The 22,045-nt window shown below is 40.9% G+C and overlaps 1 pseudogene; it reads left to right on the top strand.

Moving 5' to 3' along the window:
• Nucleotides 1-22,045, top strand: part of LOC136132607 (sodium/glucose cotransporter 1-like) — a 62,265-nt pseudogene that overhangs the window by 2,928 nt on the left and 37,292 nt on the right.

The raw sequence follows: 22,045 nt of genomic DNA, 5'->3' as shown, positions 1-22,045 counted from the left end.
GTATTATAGGATGCTTAGAAGTATCCCCAAGCCCTGCCCCTTCACAGCCAAAACTGCCTCCAGACATTGCCACATGTCCCTTGGAGGAGTGGGGCAAAAATCACCCCTGGTCGAGAACCACTGGTCTAGACTCTGTTACTGTTGTCTCTCTGTCATCTGATTTGTTTTCACTTTGAAGAAGTCTACTGTCTCTCTTTTCCTTTGCATCTAGATTTCCTGGCTTGCTTAGGAAAGTTTTTACCCACTCCAACATTGTACAAATACTATTCTAAAATTTTTTCTAATATTTTATAGGTTTTAAAATATATTTAGGGAATTCCCTCATAGTCCAGTGGTTAGGACTCCGCGCTTTCACTGCTGAGGGCCCCGGTTCAATCCCTGGTCAGGGAACTAAGATCCTGCAAGCTAAAAAGAAATTTAAATGTCCAGAACATCTGGGATTTCCTTTTGCATATAATGTGATAAAGGAGTCTAGCTTTATTTTCTTTTGTTTCTTAAGCAAACCACCCTTTTCTCACTGAACAGAATTGCCCACGTTTGCACAGATGGGACTCCTGAAATCCTTCATCAGCTTCTGACCGCTGAGCCCCCACAAGGAAATCTTGTTCTTTGTTGCTGGTGCCTTGGCTCCTGCAGGATGTTAAAGGGGAAAAAACCTTACACTTTTGTTTGTTTGTCTTCTCTGTTATCAGTCTCAGCCCCAAGATCTTTGAGAAAGTGGTGGATGCACCTTCTGCCCCAGCAGCCTGGCTGCTGTGGTTGGTGGATTATTCCAGAAAGAGCAGGGAGGAAGGAGGAAGCAGGGACATGTGCATAACCACCCTCTTCCCAGGACCTCCTCTCTTCCTGTCTGGTTCTTTCTTTAATGGGAAGACAGAGTGATTTTATTCATCTTAGAACATTTTGTAAATTCCTTTTAAAAGTTTTAATGCACCTCTCCCTACATACCGCTGATACCTTCCTTAAGAAAGATCAGCTCTGAACATAATGGGCTCTTGATAAATATTTAGTTAATGGATGAAATGAGACTAACTTAATGTGTCTGATTTAGAGTTGTTCTTTGGTTTAAAGGTTTATGATGTGAAAGGACTCCATTAAAAGGCAGATACCCCAGATGGTGGTAATAAGTTCACTTCTCCCACAGAAACACTTTTTTGTCAACCAGTGGTCATCCGTGGGTCCTGCTAGTCCTAGGCAATCCAGGAAATCCCCAGGAATATCTTTTGACCGTACTGGAGTCTGGGAATCAGAGCTGGGGACCTGAGGAGAGAGCCCTTGGGTGCGTTGGGAGGACATCATAGTCTTGGCAACGTGACTGCTCTCCTGGAAAAAGCTAGGCTGGTGTTCAGCTTTGCCATTCCCAGTCAATTGATATATTCGCTGAACCACTCATCTCCAAGTCTCTGCTGGGAGCCATGCACTGGTTAACTATTTGGGGAAAAAATAAAGCAATATTATTTTTACACTAGTGTAGAGAAATGGACAGGCCCATGTGATCTCATAGCTGGGAGAGACCGTGGGCCCTCCTCTAACTCAGCAGGTAGAGACCTCTGTTCCTAAAAAGAATGAAGGGGAAATGGGATCTCTGCAAAGGACATTTACCCATAAGTGAAGGTCATCTGTTTGTGAGACCTGTGTCTTTGAAGCAGTTTGGTTTCTTGGATTCCCCCCCAACACCACCCGTTTTTTTAAGGCTGTATTGTCAAGCAGTCGTGGGACAGTAGAAGACTTCTTCCTGGCTGGCTGAAATCTAGCATGGTGGCAGGTGAGTGTGCCTTGCATGTGCAGTCCAGTTTGGGGGCTGCGTGTGGATTCATTTATTACTTTAATTTGAATGTCTTTTACCCCCAAATAATTTGAAGTTGCTAAATCAGGAAAGTCATTTCATTAGTACTTCCCTTAACTCTTCCATTCAGCTCAGTGTAGTTCAGTAACCATTACTAGGTGCCTGGTAGTACAAGGTATTGCTCTAGATTCTGGGACACAGATAGAACATAGTGAGTCCTGCCCTCTGGAAGCACACAGTGTAGAGTGGGAGTCGGATGTGACTTCTTTTTTTTGGTTTTTTGGTTTTATTTATTTATTTATTTTTATTCAGCAGGTTCTTATTTATCTATTTTATACATGTTGGTGTATAATATGTCAATCCCAATCTCCCAATTCATCCCACCACCACCACCCTTCCCCCGCTCTCCCTCCTTGGTGTCCATACGTTTGTTCTCTACATCTGTGTCTCTATTTCTGCCTTGCAAACCAGTTCATCTGTACCATTTTTCTAGATTCCACATATATGCGTTAATATACAATATTTGTTTTTCTCTTTCTGACTTACTTCACTCTGTATGACAGTCTCTAGGTCCATCCACGTCTCTACAAATGACCCTTTTTATGGCTGAGTTCCATTGTATATATGTACCACATCTTCTTTATCCAGTCATCTGTCGATGGGCATTTAGGTTGCTTCCATGACCTGGCTACTGTAAATAGTGCTGCAATGAACATTGGGGTGCATGTGTCTTTTTGAATTATGGTTTTCTCTGGGTATATGCCCAGTAGTGGGATTGCTGGGTCATATGGTAATTCTATTTTTAGTTTTTTTAAGGAACCTTCATACTGTTCTCCATAGTGGCTGTATCAATTTACATTCCCACCAACAATGCAAGAGGGTTTCCTTTTCTCCACACCCTCTCCAGAATTTGTTGTTCGTAGATTTTCTGATGATGCCCATTCTAACCAGTGTGAGGTGATATCTCATTGTAGTTTTGATTTGCACTTCTCTAATAATTAGTGATGTTGAGCAGCTTTTCATTTGCCTCTTGGCCATCTGTATGTCTTCTTTGGAGAAATGTCTATTTAGGTCTTCTGCCCATTTTTTGATTGGGTTGTTTTGCTTTAATATTGAGTTGCATGAGCTGTTTATATATTTTGGAGATTAATCTTTTGTTGATTCATTTGCAAATATTTTCTCCCATTCTGAGAGTTGTCTTTTTGTCTTGTTTATAGTTTCCTTTGCTGTGCAAAAGCCTTTAAGTTTCATTAGGTCCCATTAGCTTATTTTTGTTTTTATTTCCATTACTCTAGGAGGTGGGTCAAAAAAGATCTTGCTGTGATTTATGTCAAAGAGTGTTCTTCCTATGTTTTCCTCTGTTTTATAGTGTCCGGTCTTACTTTTAGGTCTTTAATCCATTTTGAGTTTATTTTTGTGCATGGTGTTAGTGTTCTAATTTCATTCTTTTACATGTAGCTGTCCAGTTTTCCCAGCACCACTTATTGAAGAGACTTTTCTTTTCTCCATTGTATATCCTTGCCTCCTTTGTCATAGATTAGTTGACCATAGGTGCATGGGTTTATCTCTGGGCTTTCTATCCTGTTCCATTGATCTATATTTCTGTTTTTGTGCTGGTACCATATTGTCTTGATTACTGTAGCTTTGTAGTATAGTCTGAAGTCAGAGAGTCTGATTCCTCCAGCTCCATTTTTTCCCCTCAAGATTGCTTTGGCTATTCAGGGTCTTTTGTGTCTCCATACAAATTTTAAGATTTTTTTGTTCTAGTTTTGTAAAAAATGCCGTTGGTAATTTGATAGGGATTGCATTGAATCTGTAGACTGCTTTGGGTAGTATAGTCATTTTCACAGTATTGATTCTTCCAATCTACAAACATGGTATATCTCTCCATCTGCTTGTGTCATCTTTAATTTCTTTCATCAGTGACTTATAGTTTTCTGAGTACAGGTCTTTTACCTCCTTAGGTAGGTTTATTCCTAGGTATTTTATTCTTTTTGTTGCAATGGTGAATGGGATTGTTTCCTTAATTTCTCTTTCTGAGCTTTCTTCGTTGTGTATAGGAATGCATTAATTTTGTGTCCTGCAACTTTACCAGATTCATCGATTAGCTCTAGTAGTTTTCTAGTGGCATCTTTAGGATTTTCTATGTATAATATCATGTCATCAGCAAACAGTGACAGTTTTATTTCTTCTTTTCCAATTTGGATTCCTTTTATTTCTTTTTCTTCTCTGATTGCCATGGCTAGGACTTCCAAAACTATTTTGAATAATAGTGGTGAGAGTGGACATCCTTGTCTTGTTCCTGATCTTAGAGGAAATGCTTTCAGTTTTTCACCATTGAGAATGATGTTTGCTGTGGGTTTGTCGTATATGACCTTTATTATGTTGAGGTAGGTTCCCTCTGTACCCACATTTTGGAGAGGTTTTATCATAAATCAGTGTTGAATTTTGTCAAAAGCTTTTTCTGCATCTATTGAGAATGATCATATGGTTTTTATTCTTCAGTTTGTTAATATGGTGTATCACATTGATTGATTTGCATATATTGAAGAATCCTTGCATCCCTGAGATAAATCCTACTTGATCATGGTGTATGATCCTTTTAATGTGTTGTTGGATTCTGTTTGCTAGTATTTTGTTGAGGATTTTTACATCTATATTCATCAGTGATATTGGTCTGTAATTTTCTTTTTCTTTGTAGTATCTCTGTCTGGTTTTGGTATCAGGGTGATCGTGGCCTTGTAGAATGAGTTTGGGAGTGTTCCTTCTTCTGCAATTTTTTGGAAGAGTTTGAGAAGGATGGGTGTTAGCTCTTCTCTAAATGTTTGATAGAATTCACCTGTGAAGCCATCTGGTCCTGGACTTTTGTTTATTGGAAGATTTTTAATCACAGTTTCAATTTCATTTCTTGTGATTGGTCTGTTCATATTTTCTATGTCATCCTGGTTCAGTCTTGGAAGGTTATACCTTTCTAAGAATTTGTCCATTTCTTCCAGGTTGTCCATTTTATTGGCATAGAGTTGCTTGTCATAGTCTCTTATGATGCTTTGTATTTCTGCAATGTCCATTGTAACTTCTCCTTTTTCATTTCTAATTTTATTGATTTGAGTCCTCTCCCTCTTTTTCTTGATGAGTCCTGCTAAAGGTTTATCAATTTTGTTTATCTTCTCAAAGAACCAGCTTGTAGTTTTATTGATCTTTGCTGTTGTTTTCTTTGTTTCTATTTCATTTATTTCTGCTCTGATCTTTATGATTTCTTTCCTTCTACTATCTTTGGGTTTTGTTTGTTTTTCTTTCTCTAGTTCCTTTAGGTGTAAGGTTAGATTGTTTATTTGAGATTTTCCTTGTTTCTTGAGGTAGGATTGTATTTGATATAAACTTCCCTCTTAGAACTGCTTTTGCTGCATTCCATAGGTTTTGGATTGTCGTGTTTTCGTTGTCATTTGTCTCTAGGTATTTTTTGATTTCCTCTTTGATTTCTTCAGTGATCTCTTGCTTATTTAGTAACATATTGTTTAGCCTCCATGTGTTTGTGTTTTTTATGTTTTTTTCCCTGTAATTGATTTCTAATCTCATAGCGTTGTGGTCAGAAAAGATGCTTGATATGACTTCAGTTTTCTTAAGTTTACTGAGGCTTGATTTGTGACCCAAGATGTGATCTATCCTGGAGAATGTTCCATGTGCACTTGAGAAGAAAGTGTAATCTGCTGTTTGGGGATGGAATGTCCTATAAATATCAATTAAATCTATCTGGTCTATTGTGTCATTTAAAGCTTGTGTTTCCTTATTAATTTTCTGTCTGGATGATCTGTCCATTAGTGTAAGTGAGGTGTTAAAGTCCCCCACTATTATTGTGTTACTGTCAATTTCCTCTTTGATAGCTGTTAGCATTTGCATTTGCCTTATGTATTGAGGTGCTCCTATGTTGGGAGCATATATATTTATAATTGTTATATCATCTTCTTGGATTGATCCCTTGATCATTATGTAATTTCCTTCCTTGTCTCTTGTAACATTCTTTATTTTAAAGTCTATTTTATCTGATATGAGTATTGCTACTCCAGCTTTCTTTTGATTTCCATTTGCATGGAATATCTTTTTCCATCCCCTCACTTACAGTCTGTATGTGTCCCTGGGTCTGAAGTGGGTCTCTTGTAGACAGCATATATATGGGTCTTGTTTTTGTATCCATTCAGCAAGCCTGTGTCTTTTGGTTGGAACATTTAATCCATTCACATTTAAGGTAATTATCAATATATATGTTCCTACTGCCATTTTCTTAATTGTTTGGGGTTTGTTTTTGTAGGTCCTTTTCTTCTCTTTTGTTTCCCACTTAGAGAAGCTCTTTTAGCATTTGTTGTAGAGCTGGTTTGGTGGTGCTGAATTCTCTTAGCTTTTGCTTGTCTGTAAAGCTCTTGATTTCTCCGTCAAATCTGAATGAGATCCTTGCCAGGTAGAGTAATCTTGGTTGTAGTTTCTTCCCTTTCATCACTTTAAATATATCATGCCACTCCCTTCTGACTTGTAGAGTTTCTGCTGAGAAATCAGCTGTTAACCTTATGGGAGTTCCCTTGTATGTAATTTGTTGTTTTTCCCTTGTTGCTTTTAATAATTTTTCTTTGTCTTTAATTCTTGACAATTTGATTACTATGTGTCTTGGTGTGTTTCTCCTTGGGTTTATCCTGCCTGGGACTCTCTGCACTTTCTGGACTTGGGTGGCTATTTCCTTTCCCATGTTAGGGACGTTTTTGACTATAATCTCTTCAAATATTTTCTCAGGTCCTTTCTCTCTCTCTTCTCCTTCTGGGACCCCTCTAATGCAAATGTTATTGCATTTAATGTTGTCCCAGAGGTCTCTTAAGCTGTCTTCATTTCTTTTCTTTCTTTTTTCTTTATTATGTTTTGCAGTAGTGAATTCCACCATTCTGTCTTCCAGGTCACTTATCCATTCTTCTGCCTCAGTTATTCTGCTATTGATTCCTTCTAGTGTATTTTTCATTTCATTTATTATATTGTTCATCTCTGTTTGTTTGTTCTTTCATTCTTCTAGTTGTTTGTTCTTTAATTCTTCTAGGTCTTTGAATTGTTTTTTTAATTTAAAAAAATTTTTTTATTTATTTATGGCTACGTTGGGTCTTTGTTGCTGCACATGGGCTTTCTCTAGTTGCAGCAAACGGAGGCTACTCTTCATCGCAGTGCTCGGGCTTCTCATCATGGTGGCTTCTCTTGTTGCAGAGCATGCGCTCTAGGCATGCGGGCTTCAGTAGTTGTGGCTCGCGGGCTCTAGAGCACAGGCTCAGTAGTTGTGGCACACAGGGTTAGTTGTTCCGCGGCACGTGGGATCTTCCCAGACCAGGGACTGAACCTGTTTCCCCTGCATTGGCAGGCAGATTCTTATCCACTGCACCACCAGGGAAACCCTCTTCTAGGTCTTTGTTAAACATTTCTTGCATCTTCTCGATCTTTGCCTCCATTATTTTTCCGGGGTCCTGGATCATCTTTACTATCATTATTCTGAATTATTTTTCTGGAAGGTTGCCTATCTCCACTTCACTTAATTGTTTTTCTGGGGTTTTATCTTGTTCCTTCATCTGGTACATCATCCCCTGCCATTTCATTTTGTCTATCTTTCTGTGAATGTGTTTTTTGTTCCACAGGCTACAGGATTTTAGTTCATCTTGCTTCTGCTGTCTGCCCTCTGGTGGATGAGGTTATCTAAGAGGCTTGTGCAAGCTTCCTGATGGGAGGGACTGGTGGTGGGTAGAGCTGGGTGTTGCTCTGGTGGGCAGAGCTCAGTAAAACTTTAATCTGCTTGTCTGCTGATGGGTGGGGCTGAGTTCCCTCCCTGGTGGTTGTTTGGCCTGTGGCAACCCAGCACTGGAGGCTACAGGCTCTTTGGTGGGGCCAATGGCGGACTCCAAGAGGGCTCATGCCAAGGAGGACTTCCCAGAACTTCTGCTGCCAGTGTCCTTGTCCCCACGGTGAGCCACAGCCATCCCCCGCCTCTGCAGGAGACCCTCCAACACTAGCAGGTAGGTCTGGTTCAGTCTTCTGTGGGGTCACTGCTCCTTCCCCCTGGGTCCTGATGCGCACACTACTTTGTGTGTGTCCTCCAAGAGTGGAGTCTCTGTTTCCCTCAGTCCTGTCAAAGTTCTGCAATCAAATCCTGCTAGACTTCAAAGTCTGATTCTCTGGGAATTCCTCTTCCCGTTGCCAGACCCCTAGGTTGGGAAGCCTGACGTGGGGCTCAGAACCTTCACTCCAGTGGGCGGGCTTCTATGGTATAATTGTTCTCCAGTTTGTGAGTCACCCACCCAGCGGTTATGGGATTTGATTTTATCATGATTTCACCCCTCCTACGGCCTCATTGCAGCTTCTCCTTTGTCTTTGGACGTGGGGTATCTTTTTTGGTGAGTTCCCGTGTCTTCCTGTCGATGATCGTTTAGCAGTTAGTTGTGATTCCAGTGCTCTTGCAAGAGGGAGTGAGCGCAAGTCCTTCTACTCCTCCATCTTGAACCAATCCTGGATGTGACTTCTTTTTACGCTATTAGAATTATTGCTTAGTGAACAAACTGTATTATGGTATTGATAAAGAAAATGGAAATAAAAGTAATTTTGCCACTTCAACTTTCTTTCTTTTATACTTTTATTCAGTCAGCAGATATCCGATGGGTATGAATTGCTCTTGTCTGGGCCCTCCATGTGGCTTATTCATGTGGTCGGTGCTCAGGCCTCCTCTTACCTAGCTTGGCGGTGGTGAAACTGAAATTCAGTCCTCCCTCCCACCCCACGTTGCCGCCTGGCTCTCCTCCATTCCTGCTGCTTCACCAGCCACTCGTTCGAGGTCCCCCTGGCTGGTTCTTTCCCATCTCCCTGGCTGCTGAATGCTGGACCTCCCCAGGGCCAGACCCTGGTGTCTCCTTTCCAGTTACACTCACACGCCTGGCGACATGGCATTAAAGACAACTTGCTAGAATGGTAGCAAGTCCCAGCTCTCTCCCTCAACTCCAGTCTTGTGCATCCCGATGCCCGTTTGACACCTGACTAGAAAGGTCTGTCAGGTCTTGCACATGGAACATGCATTCTGCACATCTTCTACTCCTGCCGTCTTCCCTGTCCCTGAACGGCAACTCCATCCTTCTAGTTGCTCAGGTTGACACCCGTGGAGTAGTGTTAGACTCTATTCTCTCTCACCCCAACTTCCAATCCATCACGAAGTCCTGGGACTCGATTTAAAAAACAGATTTGAAATCCAACCCCTTCGCATCAGTGCCTCCAGGCCCATGCTGCCGTCACCCTCACCTGGATTGATTGTAGTAGCCTCGGTGCCCTCCTTCCACTTGTGCTCCTCCACGTCCAACCTCAACAAAGCAGCTGAAGGGTCAGACCATGTCACCTGACTGCTTAAAACCCTCTGGGGGCTCTCATGTCACCCAGAATGAAGGCCCAGCCTGTGTTAGGCCACAGATGATCTGCACCTCCTTACCTCTGTGACCTTGAACAATTTAGCCGTGCTTCTGCCTCAGTGCCATTGCCCCTGCTGCTTCCTCTGCCTGGAGGCTCTCTGCTCTCACAGGTACCCTTGGCTTGCCCCTCACACCTCCTCAGAGAAAGTTGGCCCTGCCCACTGTACTGCACAGCACTTCCTGCTTGCCTTCTTTCTTTTTTTTTTTTTTCAATTGGAGTATAGTTGTTTTACAATGTTGTGTTAGTATCTACTGTACAGCGAGGTGAAGTAGAGTTCCCTGTGCTATACAGCAGGTTCTCATTAGTTATCTATTTTATACATATTAGTGTATATTTGTCAATCCCAATCTCCCAGTTCATCCCACCCCCCCTTTCCCCCCTTGGTGCCCGTACATTTGTTCTCTACATCTGTGTCTCTATTTCTGCCTTGCAAACCGGTTCATCTGTACCATTTTTCCAGATTCCACATTTATGTGTTAATATATGATATTTTGTTTTTCTCTTTCTGACTTCACTCTGTATGACAGTCTCTAGGTCCATCCACGTCTCTACAAATGGCCCAATTTTGTTTCTTTTTATGGCTGAGTAACATTCCATTATATATATGTACCACACCTTTTTTATCCATTCGTCTGTTGATGGAGATTTAGGTTGCTTCCGTGCCTGTCTGTTTTCTAACCTTTCTTCTTCTCTGTAGGACTTTACTATTTATCACTGTCTATTGTGCTATAAAATAATCCCCTAATTTATCTTGTTCATCCTCTTCTTCCTAAGAGAATGTTAGCTTCATGAGGGCAGGGATTTGTCTGTTTTACTCACTGATGTATTCCTAGTATGTACAACACTGACACATAGTTGGCAGTGGACATTTATTAATAGTTACTGAATTAATGAAGGTACATTTAATGTACTAATGTCTTCCTAGGTCTATATAAACATAGGTAGGTAGATAGAGATATTTTATATTTATACACAGTTGTATAGTGTTATATCATATGGACATTCCACCGTTTATGTAACATATTATTTGGCAATTTAGATTGTGTATAGTTTTTCATTATTATGATAAAGGTAGCAAACATTCCTAATAGTAAAAATAACTGCTTGAGTAATTATTACGTGCCTCTTCCAAGATTTTTTTTGCCTTATATTTGTTGGTGCTACAGTGTTTGGGTGCCTGTATGTTCCCAGTTATGTCTTACTAGTGCATTTTATGTTTCATGGTTTAAAAACAAAACAAAAGAACCTCTGTCATATTTAATGCTTTTGGTATTGAATCCTACTTTATCTTATGTTAATATCGTCAATGCTGTGTTTTTTGTTTGTTTTTATCTAAAAGGCTTTGTTATTTTTAGTCTCTCTTAATAATTTGGTTTTAAGTGTATCTTGTGTCAAATATAGCACAGTATTTGGATTTGGATTTGGAACGGAGTGGCTATCTCTACTCAATTAAAATTGGTTTAGGAGGGATTTTGTTCATTTTAAATGCCTCTGGGATTTTTTATTTTGAAAGTAACATATGCTGGTTGTAAAAAAAAAAAAAAAAGTTACAATCCAAGTATGGAACTTGAAATTTTCTTACCATTCTATTTCTATAGCCATGATTCCAGTCCCCAGAAGTATTTTTATATATATACTACCAGAATCACTCCCATCTATATATAAACATACATGTGCATAAGTGTAATATGCCCACACAAAATTTTAATGAGATTATATTATCAATATTGTTTACATTATTTTTTATCATTTAATAGAGTTCCTTTATTCTTTCTGTATGCTACATTGTATTTCATCATATTCATGTACCTTAGTATTTTAACCATTCTCTTATAATCAGTTAGATTGTTAATATTTTTAAATTACTTCAAACAGTGATGAAATTACACTCCTGCTAATATTTCTGCAGTTGCAAATAAGTCAGTGGAGCGTGTGGAGGGTGGCAACATAAGAATGCAGTAATACTTTTTTCCCTTCATCCCTTTTTACTTGGCTTCTAATTTATGGTTAGGGTTTGTATAGAAAAAATATGAATGGGAATTCTGCCCAGGGTATAATCCCTTTTGAGGAAATGTATTGATAAAACTCAGGTTGGGTTTATATTTGTGAGAATTAGTTTTTGAAGTTGGACTAAAAGTTCTGATCTGTAATTGTCTTTTGATTTTCAGATAGGTGCTTTTCTTTTTGCCTCGGATATTGGCACTGGGCACTTTATGGGCCTGGCTGGAAAGGGGGTGTCTTCAGGGATTGCTGTTGGGGCCTTCGAGTGGAATGTAAGTAGTGCCTTCTGTAGCAGCTAACCTCCACCTTTATCATTGTCCAAATGAAACATAAAAGCTTGCTTTCAACCCTGAGTAAATATTAAAGACTCCTTGAGAAGTCATGGAAGAAGGGAACCAGGTCTATGATTTCTCAACAAGATTGTGCTAGTTTTCATTCCTCTTAGTAAAGTAATGAAGAGATAGAGAATGTTTACATTCCAAGGACCATAGGAATACAGTTAGGAGACTAGTCAGGTAGGGAAAAGATCATATTAACACTTAAATATATATGTACATAAACATATACATACATGCATGCACGTATATGTGTGTGTGTACATAGACATACAGATATATTTGTATATATGTGTGTGTATTTATCGGTATGTACACATTTGCAGTATGCAGTTGACCCTTGAAAAACATGCATTTAAACCATGCACATCCGGTTACACGCAGATTTTTTTCAATAAATATAGTACTTTTATTTTCATTTCACAGATCTTTAAATTGACTAAGTGTGGGGAAAAGTTTGTGTTCAATTAGAGATCACAATATGTGGAATCAAAAGAACTAGGGTTTGAGTCCTGATTCTATCCAGATTGTTTCAGCTTCCTGCCCTTGGATGAGTCATTTATCAATTCCTTTGTTTTTGAGACAGATTTAGCTTGACTACCTGGGAGTTGGCACCCCTAACCCCCACATTGTTCACGGGTCAACTGTATACTGAGAATAGGTTCAGCTGGGTTCTTTGAGATATTCAGCTGGTTACTACAAAACTCCTAACTGATCGCCTATGAATACCAGGTTTCAACTATAAAACTTATAAAATGGATTATTTATCTAATCTGTGGAATATATTTGTTATAGGACATAGAATTTGTTCACCTAAATTAATATAAGTGAATTTATGTGTCTTGGGTTAATTAACCTATCTCTATATAAATCACCTGGCCCTTTTTTTTTTTTTTTTTTGATAAATCAGAAAGCTCCCTACTTTCTGGGTCTCATCTTTTCCTCTGGTAGACTACAGAAATAAACAATACTTCTAACAAAGTTAATTCCAGACCTGATAAGGCACCCTGGTCTGTACCACCATTTAGTTCTCAGAATTCGTTCACATCTACTTCATATATTCAACTTACCCCTTCTTTGTAAAGAAAGCCAGAGACAAATGCATTACTTAATTTCAATAGCTTGTGTAAATTTTGGTGTAGTTTCTCTATTATTTCTCTGAATGGTTTCTGATTTTTTCTTTTACTATCTTTTTTGTTTAATTATAAGCCACCTTCGTTTCTATCTGGAAGTAGGCAAACAATAAATTTTAATAAATATCTTGAAAATTGGCTCAGTTAACCCCCCCTAAATTAAGAATGCACCCCTTTATAGGCAAAGATCAAGTGCCTATAAGTTAAGTTTGTTGTACTGGAAGGCTTATGCTTGGGCTGTTATTTGCAAGGTCCCCAGTAATTATGACATTTATTGGGCTCAAAACAGCAACTGAGCTTGCATCTCATTTAAGAGCTTAGCCTAGGTGGGACCCTGATTTAATTGCTCTTCTTTTCTTGGTTTCAGGCTCCATTTATGCTCTGTGTTCTTGGTTGGGTATTTTCTCCCATTTACATTAAGGCTGGGGTGAGTATCCATTAGCGGTTACTCTTTTCTTTACAATATTTTTCCTTACAAATACTGCATATGTACATAAAAACATCCTAGAGGGGGCTTCCCTAGTGGCACAGTGGTTAAGAATCCACCTGCCAATGCAGGGGACGTGGGTTCGAGCCCTGGTCCTGGAGGATTCCACATGCCGCGGAGCAACTGAGCCCATGCGCCACAACTGCTGAGCTTGTGCTATTGAGCCGGCATGCTGCGGCTGCTGAAGGCCACGTGCCTAGAGCCTGTGCTCCGCAACAGGAGGGGCCGCCACAATCAGAAGCCTGCGCACCGCAGCGGAGAGTGGCCCCCGCTCGCCACAGCTAGAGAAAGCCCGTGCGCAACAACCAAGACCCAACGCAGCCAAAAATAAATTAATTAATTAAATTTAATTAAAATTAAAAAAAAAAAATCCTAGAGGACAGGTTAAACTTCTCAGTGTTCTGATCCTTGTACTGATTTCCCTAAATCCTAAGAAATGTCTGAAATAACATCATTCTGACTGGTAAACAGAAGCCAGTAACTGCCTACTGTTTCACTCTGGACCTTACTCAAGAGTTCACTTCTTAAGGCTTTTATAGAAAACATTTTAAAACTTTGTTAAAAAATAAGACCTAAATTAAGAGAACAATTCTGTTAATGACTGGAAGACAACATCCTAAAAATATTAGTTCTCCCTAAATCCAGAAGAAGATGTTTGAGGAACTTGACAAGCTGATTCTAAAATGTATGTAGGAGATAAGGGGACAAAGATGTCAGTGCCTGGCTGAGAGAGAACAAAGAAGAGACTGTCCAGGCCTAGCATCCCCAGGGGTACGTGGCATGATGTCACCAACATGGCAGAATAAGAGTTCTGTCAAAGAACTCCAGTTTAGACTGTCACCCACAGGCGAGAGGGCCTTTGTGGAAGTACAGGAGTCATGCTGTTGGAAAAAAAAAATACCCACGACTGGATGCATTGAAGAGGGTGAGAGGGACAGGTTCACTTTACCCATGTCACCACTCCCCCGAGGTGGCACAGCTCAGTGCCAAGAGAGACCTTCTTAGCCTGAGATTTGTCCCATGGGGGAGAGCGACAGCGTGTAAGTGCCCAGCTACTCTAGCTGCGCAGACTGCTGCCAAAAACACCTACTTCTTTCTCACTCCATCTAGAATATTCAGGTGTGCTGTATGACCGGGGGTGGGGAGTGGCTGGGAGAGCAGCACTCAGGGCTCTCAGATGGCATCAAAGGAACACAAATCCTACTAACCCCCTTGCAAACTCTATCAGGAAGCCTGCCTCTTCACTTGCAGATCTCCCCAGCTGGCCCTCAGACACCCCAACATTCTTCACGCCTCACCCACATATGCCTGCACCTTATGGCCAGCTCCCTTAGCTTACCTCCAATTGTGGCAGTGTTGATTCCTGGCATAAAGCTAGTGAGCACACGTAGAAAGCCAGCCTGACCCTGTGGGATTGGGAAAGCACACAGACGAGCATTCAGCACCACCCTCAGTAAGGCAAGCAAACTGGAGGCTGTCAGCACTCAGCCTGGCTTTGTAGGATCAAGGAAGACATGTGAAGCAGGTGTATCCAAGGAAAGGTCTGAAAAAGCCTCAGAATCCCTAGCAGGACTGATGGAACGTATTTCTCTCCAAAAACCAGTCAGTAAAAAATGGAGGCGGTGACTGCTTCCTCAAATGCAGAAACAGCAACACAAGACTTCAAGGAACTTGAAAAATCGAGGAAACATGACACCACCAAAGGAACACAATAATTTTCCAGTAACCAACTCCAAAGATTTGCCTGATAAAAAGTTCAAGACAGGGGCTTCCCTGGTGGCGCAGTGGTTGAGAGTCCGCCTGCCGATGCAGGGGACACGGGTTTGTGCCCCGGTCCGGGAGGATCCCGCATGCCACGGAGCGGCTGGGCCCATGAGCCATGGCCGCTGAACCTGCGCATCCGGAGCCTGTGCTCCGCAACGGGAGAGGCCACAACAGTGAGAGGCCCACATACCGCAAAAAAAAAAAAAAAAAAAAAAGTTCAAGACAGTTGTTTGAAGGAAGCTCAGTGAGCTACAAGAAAACACAGAAGGACAGCTCAGCGAAATAAGGAAAACAATATGTGAAAGAAATGAGAGGTTTAACAGAGAGATAGGAATCCTAACCATACAAATTCTGGAGCTGAAGATTACAATGAATGAAATGGAACATGCAACTGGGACATCAACATCAGGCTTGGCAAAGCAGAAGAAAGATTCTGTGAACTCAATGATAGGTCATTTGAAATTACGCAGTCAGAGGAGAACAAAGGAAAAAGAGTGAAGAAAGCCTATGTGAGCTATGGGACACCATTAAAAGAAACAATCTACACATTACTGGCATCCCAGAAGAAGAGAGGGAGAAGCAGGCAGAAAGCTTATTTAAAATGGAGAACTTCCCAAATCTGAGGAGAGATTTGGATATCCAAGATGACAAAGCTCATCGGTTCCCCCCCGTTTTAACCCCAAACTATCTTCTCCAAGACACATTATAATAAAACTGTCTGAAATCAAAGACAGAGACGAAATTTTAAAAGCAGGAAAAGAAAAAAAATTCCTCACATACAAGGGAACCCCCATAAGGCTATCAGTGGATTTCTCAGCAGAAGGCTTGCAGGACAGGAGACAGTGAGATGATGTATTCAAAGTGATAAAATAAAAAGACTGCCAACCAAGAATACTTCATCTGGCAGAGTTGGTCTTCAGAAATGAAAGAGAAAAAAAGACTTTCTCAGGCAAACCAAAGCTGGGGAAGTTCATCACCACTAGAGCTGCCTTATAAGAAATGTTGGACGGAGTCTTCAAGCTGAAATGAAAGGATGCTAATTAGTAACATGAAAACATAGTAAGTAGATAGTCAAAATGAGACTACTCAAATACAGTAAGATGGTGGTACATTAACCACTTAACTCTAAAGGTTAAAGGACAAAAAAGTATTTTTTAAAAACCATAGCTACAATTATTTGTTAACAGATACATAATATAAAAAGAGGTAAATTGTGATATCAAAAACATTAAATGTCAGGCGGGAAGTAAAAGGGTAGAGTTTTCATATGCATTCAAAGTTATCACCTTGAAATAGACTGTTATATCTATGGAAGCCTCCCGGTAACCACAAAGCAAAAAGCTATGCTAGATACACAAAAGAGAAAGGAGAGAACCAAAGCTTACTACTATGGAAAATCATTCATTCACAAAGGAAGATAGTAAGAGGGGAAGAAAGTAACAGGGAAACTACAAAACAGAAAACAACTACCAAGATGTCATTAGTAAGTCCTTACCTAGCAATAATTACTTTACATGTAAATGAATACTCCAATCAAAAGGCACAGAGTGGATGAATGGATTAAAACTTAGCATGGTGGGACTTCCCTGGTGGTCCACTGGTTAACACTTTGCCTTCCAATGCAGGGAGTAAAGGTTCGATCCCTGGTCGGGGAGCTAAGATCCCACATGCCTCATGGCCTGAAAACCAAAACATGAAACAGAAGCAATATTGTAACAAATTCAGTAAAATGGTCCACATCAAAAGAGTCTTTAAAACAAGAATTAGCATGGTGACTATCATTAACAATACTGTATTATACACTTAACAGTTGCTAAGAGAGTAAATCTTAAATGTTCTCACCACAAAAAAGTGGCAGTTATGTGGGGTGATGGAGATAGTAACTTAAACTTACTGTGCTAATCATTTTGCAATATATACATGTATCAGATCACATCACATACCTTAAACTTGTATGATGTATGTCATAGCTCAATAAATCTGGAAAAAAGTAAATAAAGTGTATGTAGAAGAGCAAAAGCATAAGAATAGCAAAGATATTCCTATCAAAGAAAAATAAGAAGAACTTATCTGACCAAATAGCATGACTTAGTATAAAGCTGTAGTAATTAAGACAGTTTGGTATTGGCACAAGGATAAACACATTGACACAAGAGAGAGTGAAAAAGCCCAGAAACACTCATATGTATGAACACCTGATTTATGACATAGACGGCATTGCAGATGACTGAGGAAAGGAGGATCAATTGGTTATCATACGAAAAAAATAAAATTAGATCCCTATTCTACACAAAAATAATTTTGGATTGATTAAAGGCTTAAATAGGAAAGGCAAAAATTCATCTAACTTTTATAAGAAAGTAAAAAATATCTTTATATCCTTGAAGTATGGAAGGATTTTAAAATAATATACAAAAATCCCAAATCTCTGGCTAACCACTAAAGTACACAGGCATAGCTGAGAGCCCAGGGAGCCCAGCCAAAAAAAGATCTGTCTTGCAAAGACAGGACTGTTCCTGGAGAGATTTGTGAGTTTGCTGTGCCAGTGACTGAGCACATTCCCCAGCCCGCACAGGGCAGGCAGTGGAAGACAGAAGTCTTGCTGGTTGGAGGTATCAAGGACATAATTGAGGGCTGGCAAAGCAACCCGAAACTTAGGAGGGGAGCTCCAAAAACGAGGGAGCCAAAGAGAGGGTTAGTCCCCAAATCTCAGTATAAATTCTGCCCAAACCCTTGACTGACTGCCAGGCTACTCAAGTGCAAAGAAAACCTTCAGAGGACCAGGCTAAGTCAGCAGCAGCTGGAAGCTGGAAAACCAAGTGGAGACCTCAGCTTCTGCACTGCAGGGTGGGGGTCAGGGTGGCATGGAAGATATGGTAGTCTGAGTCCAGACACATTCAGTCCCTCCTCAAACAAGAGCACTAATCCTCGGAAGAACAAAACGGATTCTAGAGTGCTACATCATATTATCTATGATGGCCAGTCTTCAACCAAGAATTATTAGATATGCAAAGAAATGGGAAAATAAATATGACCCACACTCAGGGAGAAAAAAAGCAATAAGTAGAAGCTGACTCTGAGCAGGCCCAGATGTAGATTTAACAAAACAAAGACTTCAACTTGCTATTATAAATGTATTCCAAAATGTAAAGGAAAATGTGATATTAATGAGTGAACAAATAGGGCCTCTCAACAGAGAAACTGAAACTGTAGAAAAGAACCAAGTCGGGACTTCCCTGGTAGCGCAGTGGTTAAGAATATGCCTGCCAGTGCAGGGGACATGGGTTCGATCCCTGGTCCAGGAAGATCCCACATACCGTAGAGCAACTAAGCCTGTGTGCCAGAACTACTGAGCCTGCACCACGACTACTGAAACCTGTGCGCCTAGAGCCCATGCTCCGCAACAAGAGAAGCCACCGCTATGAGAAGCCTGCCCACCACAGTGAAGAATACCCCCTGCTCATGGCAACTAGAGAAAGCCCGCACACAGCAATGAAGACCCAATGCAGCCAAAAATAAAAAAAAAATTTTTAATAAAAGTAAAAACCAAAAAAAACAAGTCAAAATTCTCAAGTTGAAAAGCATAGTAGCTGAAATGAAGACTTCACACGAGGGGTTCAACAGCACAATTAAGATGGCAAAAGAGAGAATCAGTGAACTTGAAGATAAGAATTACTCAGGATAAAGAACAGAGGAGAAAAAACTGAAGAAAAAGGAACAAAACCTCAGAGACCTGCAGTACAATATCAATCGATCAGACATGTAATTGGAGTCCCAGAAAGAGAAGAGAAAGAGGCAGAAAAAAATTTTTGAAGAAATAATAACTGAAAATATATCCTTTGGTGGAAAATGTTAATTTACAGATTCAAAATGCTTGACAAACACTAAATAGAATAAACACAAAGAAAACTACACATAGGTTTACATCACAGTCAAACTGCTAAAAGCAAAGATAAAGAGAAGATTTTGAAATTGGTAAAAGAAAAGCAACACATTACATGCAGGGAAACAATGATACAGTTAATAGACGACTTCTCATCAGATACAGTGGAGACCAGAAAACATCAGAATGACATAGTTGGATGCTGAATGGAAGAAAAAGCTGTCAACTGATAATTCTATACCCAGCAAAAGTATTCTTTAAAAATGAAGATGAGGGGCTTCCCTGGTGGTGCAGTGGTTGAGAGTCCGCCTGCCAATGCAGGGGACACGGGTTCGTGCCCCAGTCCGGGAAGATCCCACATGCCGCGGAGCAGCTAGACCCGTGAGCCATGGCCGCTGAGCCTGTGCATACGGAACCTGTGTTCTGCAACGGGAGAGGCCACAACAGGGAGAGGCCCGCGTAGCGCAAAAAAAAAAAAAAAAAAAAAAGATGAAATATATATAAATAGGGCTTCCCTGGTGGCGCAGTGGTTGAGAGTCCGCCTGCCAATGCAGGGGACATGGGTTCAAGTCCTGGTCCAGGAAGATCCCACATGCTGCAGAGCAACTAAGCCTGTGCACCACGACTACTGAAGCCCGTGCGCCTAGAGCCCTGTGCTCCACAACGGGAAAGGCCGCCACAATGAGGGGCCTGCACACCGCAACAAAGAGTGGCCCCCGCTCGCTGCAACTAGAGAGAGCCCATGCACAGTAACAAAGACCCAACACAGCCAAAAATAAATTAAATAAATAAATTTAAAAAGAAAAGAAATACATATAGATATTGAATCATTATGTTGTACACCTGAAACCAATGTAAGGTGATAAGTCACTTATACTTCAATTAAAAAAAGAACTTATTGCAAAAAAAATTTTTTTGAAGGTTATTGGGTAGGTAAAAATTTCTTAGGACACAAAAACCACAAACCATAAAGGAAGAAATAGATATATTGGACTTCAAAGTAAAATTTTAAACTTTAACTCTTAGAAGTATATTTTTAAGAAAGTGAAAAGTCAAGCTAGAGACTGGGAAGGAGTATTTGTAGAACATACTGACAGTAAAAGACTTATATCCTGAATATACATATTTTTTAAAACTCTTAAAGCTTAACAGCAAGAAGACATTTCACCAAAGAAAATATACAGATGGCAAATAATCACATGAAAAGATGTTCACTATCACTGACCGTTAGGAAAATGCTACTTAAAATCAGATCCCGTGCACACCCACTAGAATGGCTGAGATTAAAAGGACTGATGCTACCAAGAGCTGGAGAGGTTGTGGAGCCCCTGGGGCCCGTACCTTTCTGGAGGGAACGTTGGAAAACAGGTTGGCAGTTTCTTACCCAGTTACACCTTAGGATCTAGCCGTTCTGTTCCTGGGTGTGGCACTTCACCCCATCCCAGAGAAATGAAGACGCACGTCCACACACAGACTGATACAGGAAGTTTTAGTCCTAACAGACGAACCTAGAAATAATCTGAATTGGGACAGACAGCACGTGCCATGGTACTAGGTGGCACCGAGGAGCCGTCGAGTGACAGCACGGGTGAGAAGCAGGATGTGGTACCAGGTGAAAGTAGCAGGACATAGAAGTGCACACACTCTTTTTTTTGGGGGGGGGTTGCATTTATTCTTTATTGATTATGGATACTTTCCTTACTAGCCATATGCATTAAAAGAAAATTGTGAACCAGTAAAATAAACCAGACAGAGAAACAAATATTGCATGATATTAATTATATGTGGAATCTTAAAAAAAAAAATGTCAAACTCATAGAAACACACAACAGAATGGTGGTTGCCAGGGTTGGGTTGTGGAGGAAATAGGAAGGTCTGCTGGTCCCAAAGGGAAATTCATGAGTGATTTGTGAGCAGGGACTCTGGTGGTTCTGTGACCATTCACACTGGTTTCCCCGGAGCTGTGTGACTCCATGGGTTTGAGCTCCAAGGAAGGCGAGTCTGGCGACAGCTGGTTTTCCAAGACTGGGGTGGTGAGGGTCTTGGCCGCACACCCTTGGGGGCTTAGCAGGGTGTTAGAAATGCCTTATATTTTGAATGTGGTGGTGATCACACAACTGTATACATTTTCCCAAACTCATCAAACTTTACATTATTTTAAATGGGATAATTTTACTGTGTGTAAACCATGGCTCACAAAACTTAAAAACATACACTTGTGGAGAGGGCATTAAAATTGTGGAAGGCTTTGTCTGCCGTGCAGTCTAAAGCTTGCAGTTGTGAAGCCATAATCCCAGGAAAATCACCTCAGATTGTGACGGATTTTGAGATAAAGTCTTTGAAGAAGTAATTAAGTTAAAATGAGGTCGTTAGGGTGGGTCCTAATCCAGCATGACTTTATGAGATGAGTATATTGGACACAGACACGTACAGAGGGAAGGATGAGCAGATGCAGCGGGGAGATGGTCTCAGCCAGCCGAGGAGACAGGCCTGGCATGCATCCTTCCTCACGGCCCCGCGAGAACCAGCCCCGGACACTGCGAGCTGCCAGCCCCCAGAGCTACAGGGCAATGCGTTTCTGTTGTGTGAGCCACTCTGTCGTACTTTGTGACGGCAACCTTGGCAAACTACTATGAGTAGTGAGTGTGAAACAGCTTAGAGCCTGACTGAGAAGTCAGCCGTGTGTGGTAGCATATGATTAAGAACCAAATGAAGAGGAAATGAATGAAAGCTCCAGGTGTTTAGGAGGGGGCGTGTGGTCCCTGCCAAGCCCCCAGCTAAAGCTGCAGAAAGCAGATGGGATTTGCATGTGTGAGGTGGGGGAACAAGAGCACAGGAGCATATTCGGGACTGGAGGTAGGATGGTATTCAGTTACCGCTGGTTTATTCACTGCCGTGAGCCAGGCACTGTGCTAGGAGCCAGGCATCTGATGAGCGAAGAGCGCGCTCCCTGCCACCGAGCACACACAGCGTGAGATGGTGGAGGTAGAAATGAGCAGGGCGGTCTGGGGCACCAGCTCACACACGAGCGGCATTGGCACAGAGGACCAGGTGTGAGAGCTGTGGAGTCAAGTTGTGTCTCCCTTGAGCCCTTGGTATATTTGTAATATGTGATAAAAACATTTGATTTTGCTCTATGATTATTTCATGAAAGTGATTTGTCATCATTTGACATATTCAATTAGCTGC

The sequence above is a fragment of the Phocoena phocoena genome, chromosome 13 (genome assembly GCF_963924675.1).
Source record: "Phocoena phocoena chromosome 13, mPhoPho1.1, whole genome shotgun sequence".
NCBI lineage: Eukaryota > Metazoa > Chordata > Mammalia > Artiodactyla > Phocoenidae > Phocoena > Phocoena phocoena.
Note: the sequence above shows the minus strand (reverse complement) of the source record. Positions and strands in the feature narration are given on the sequence as shown.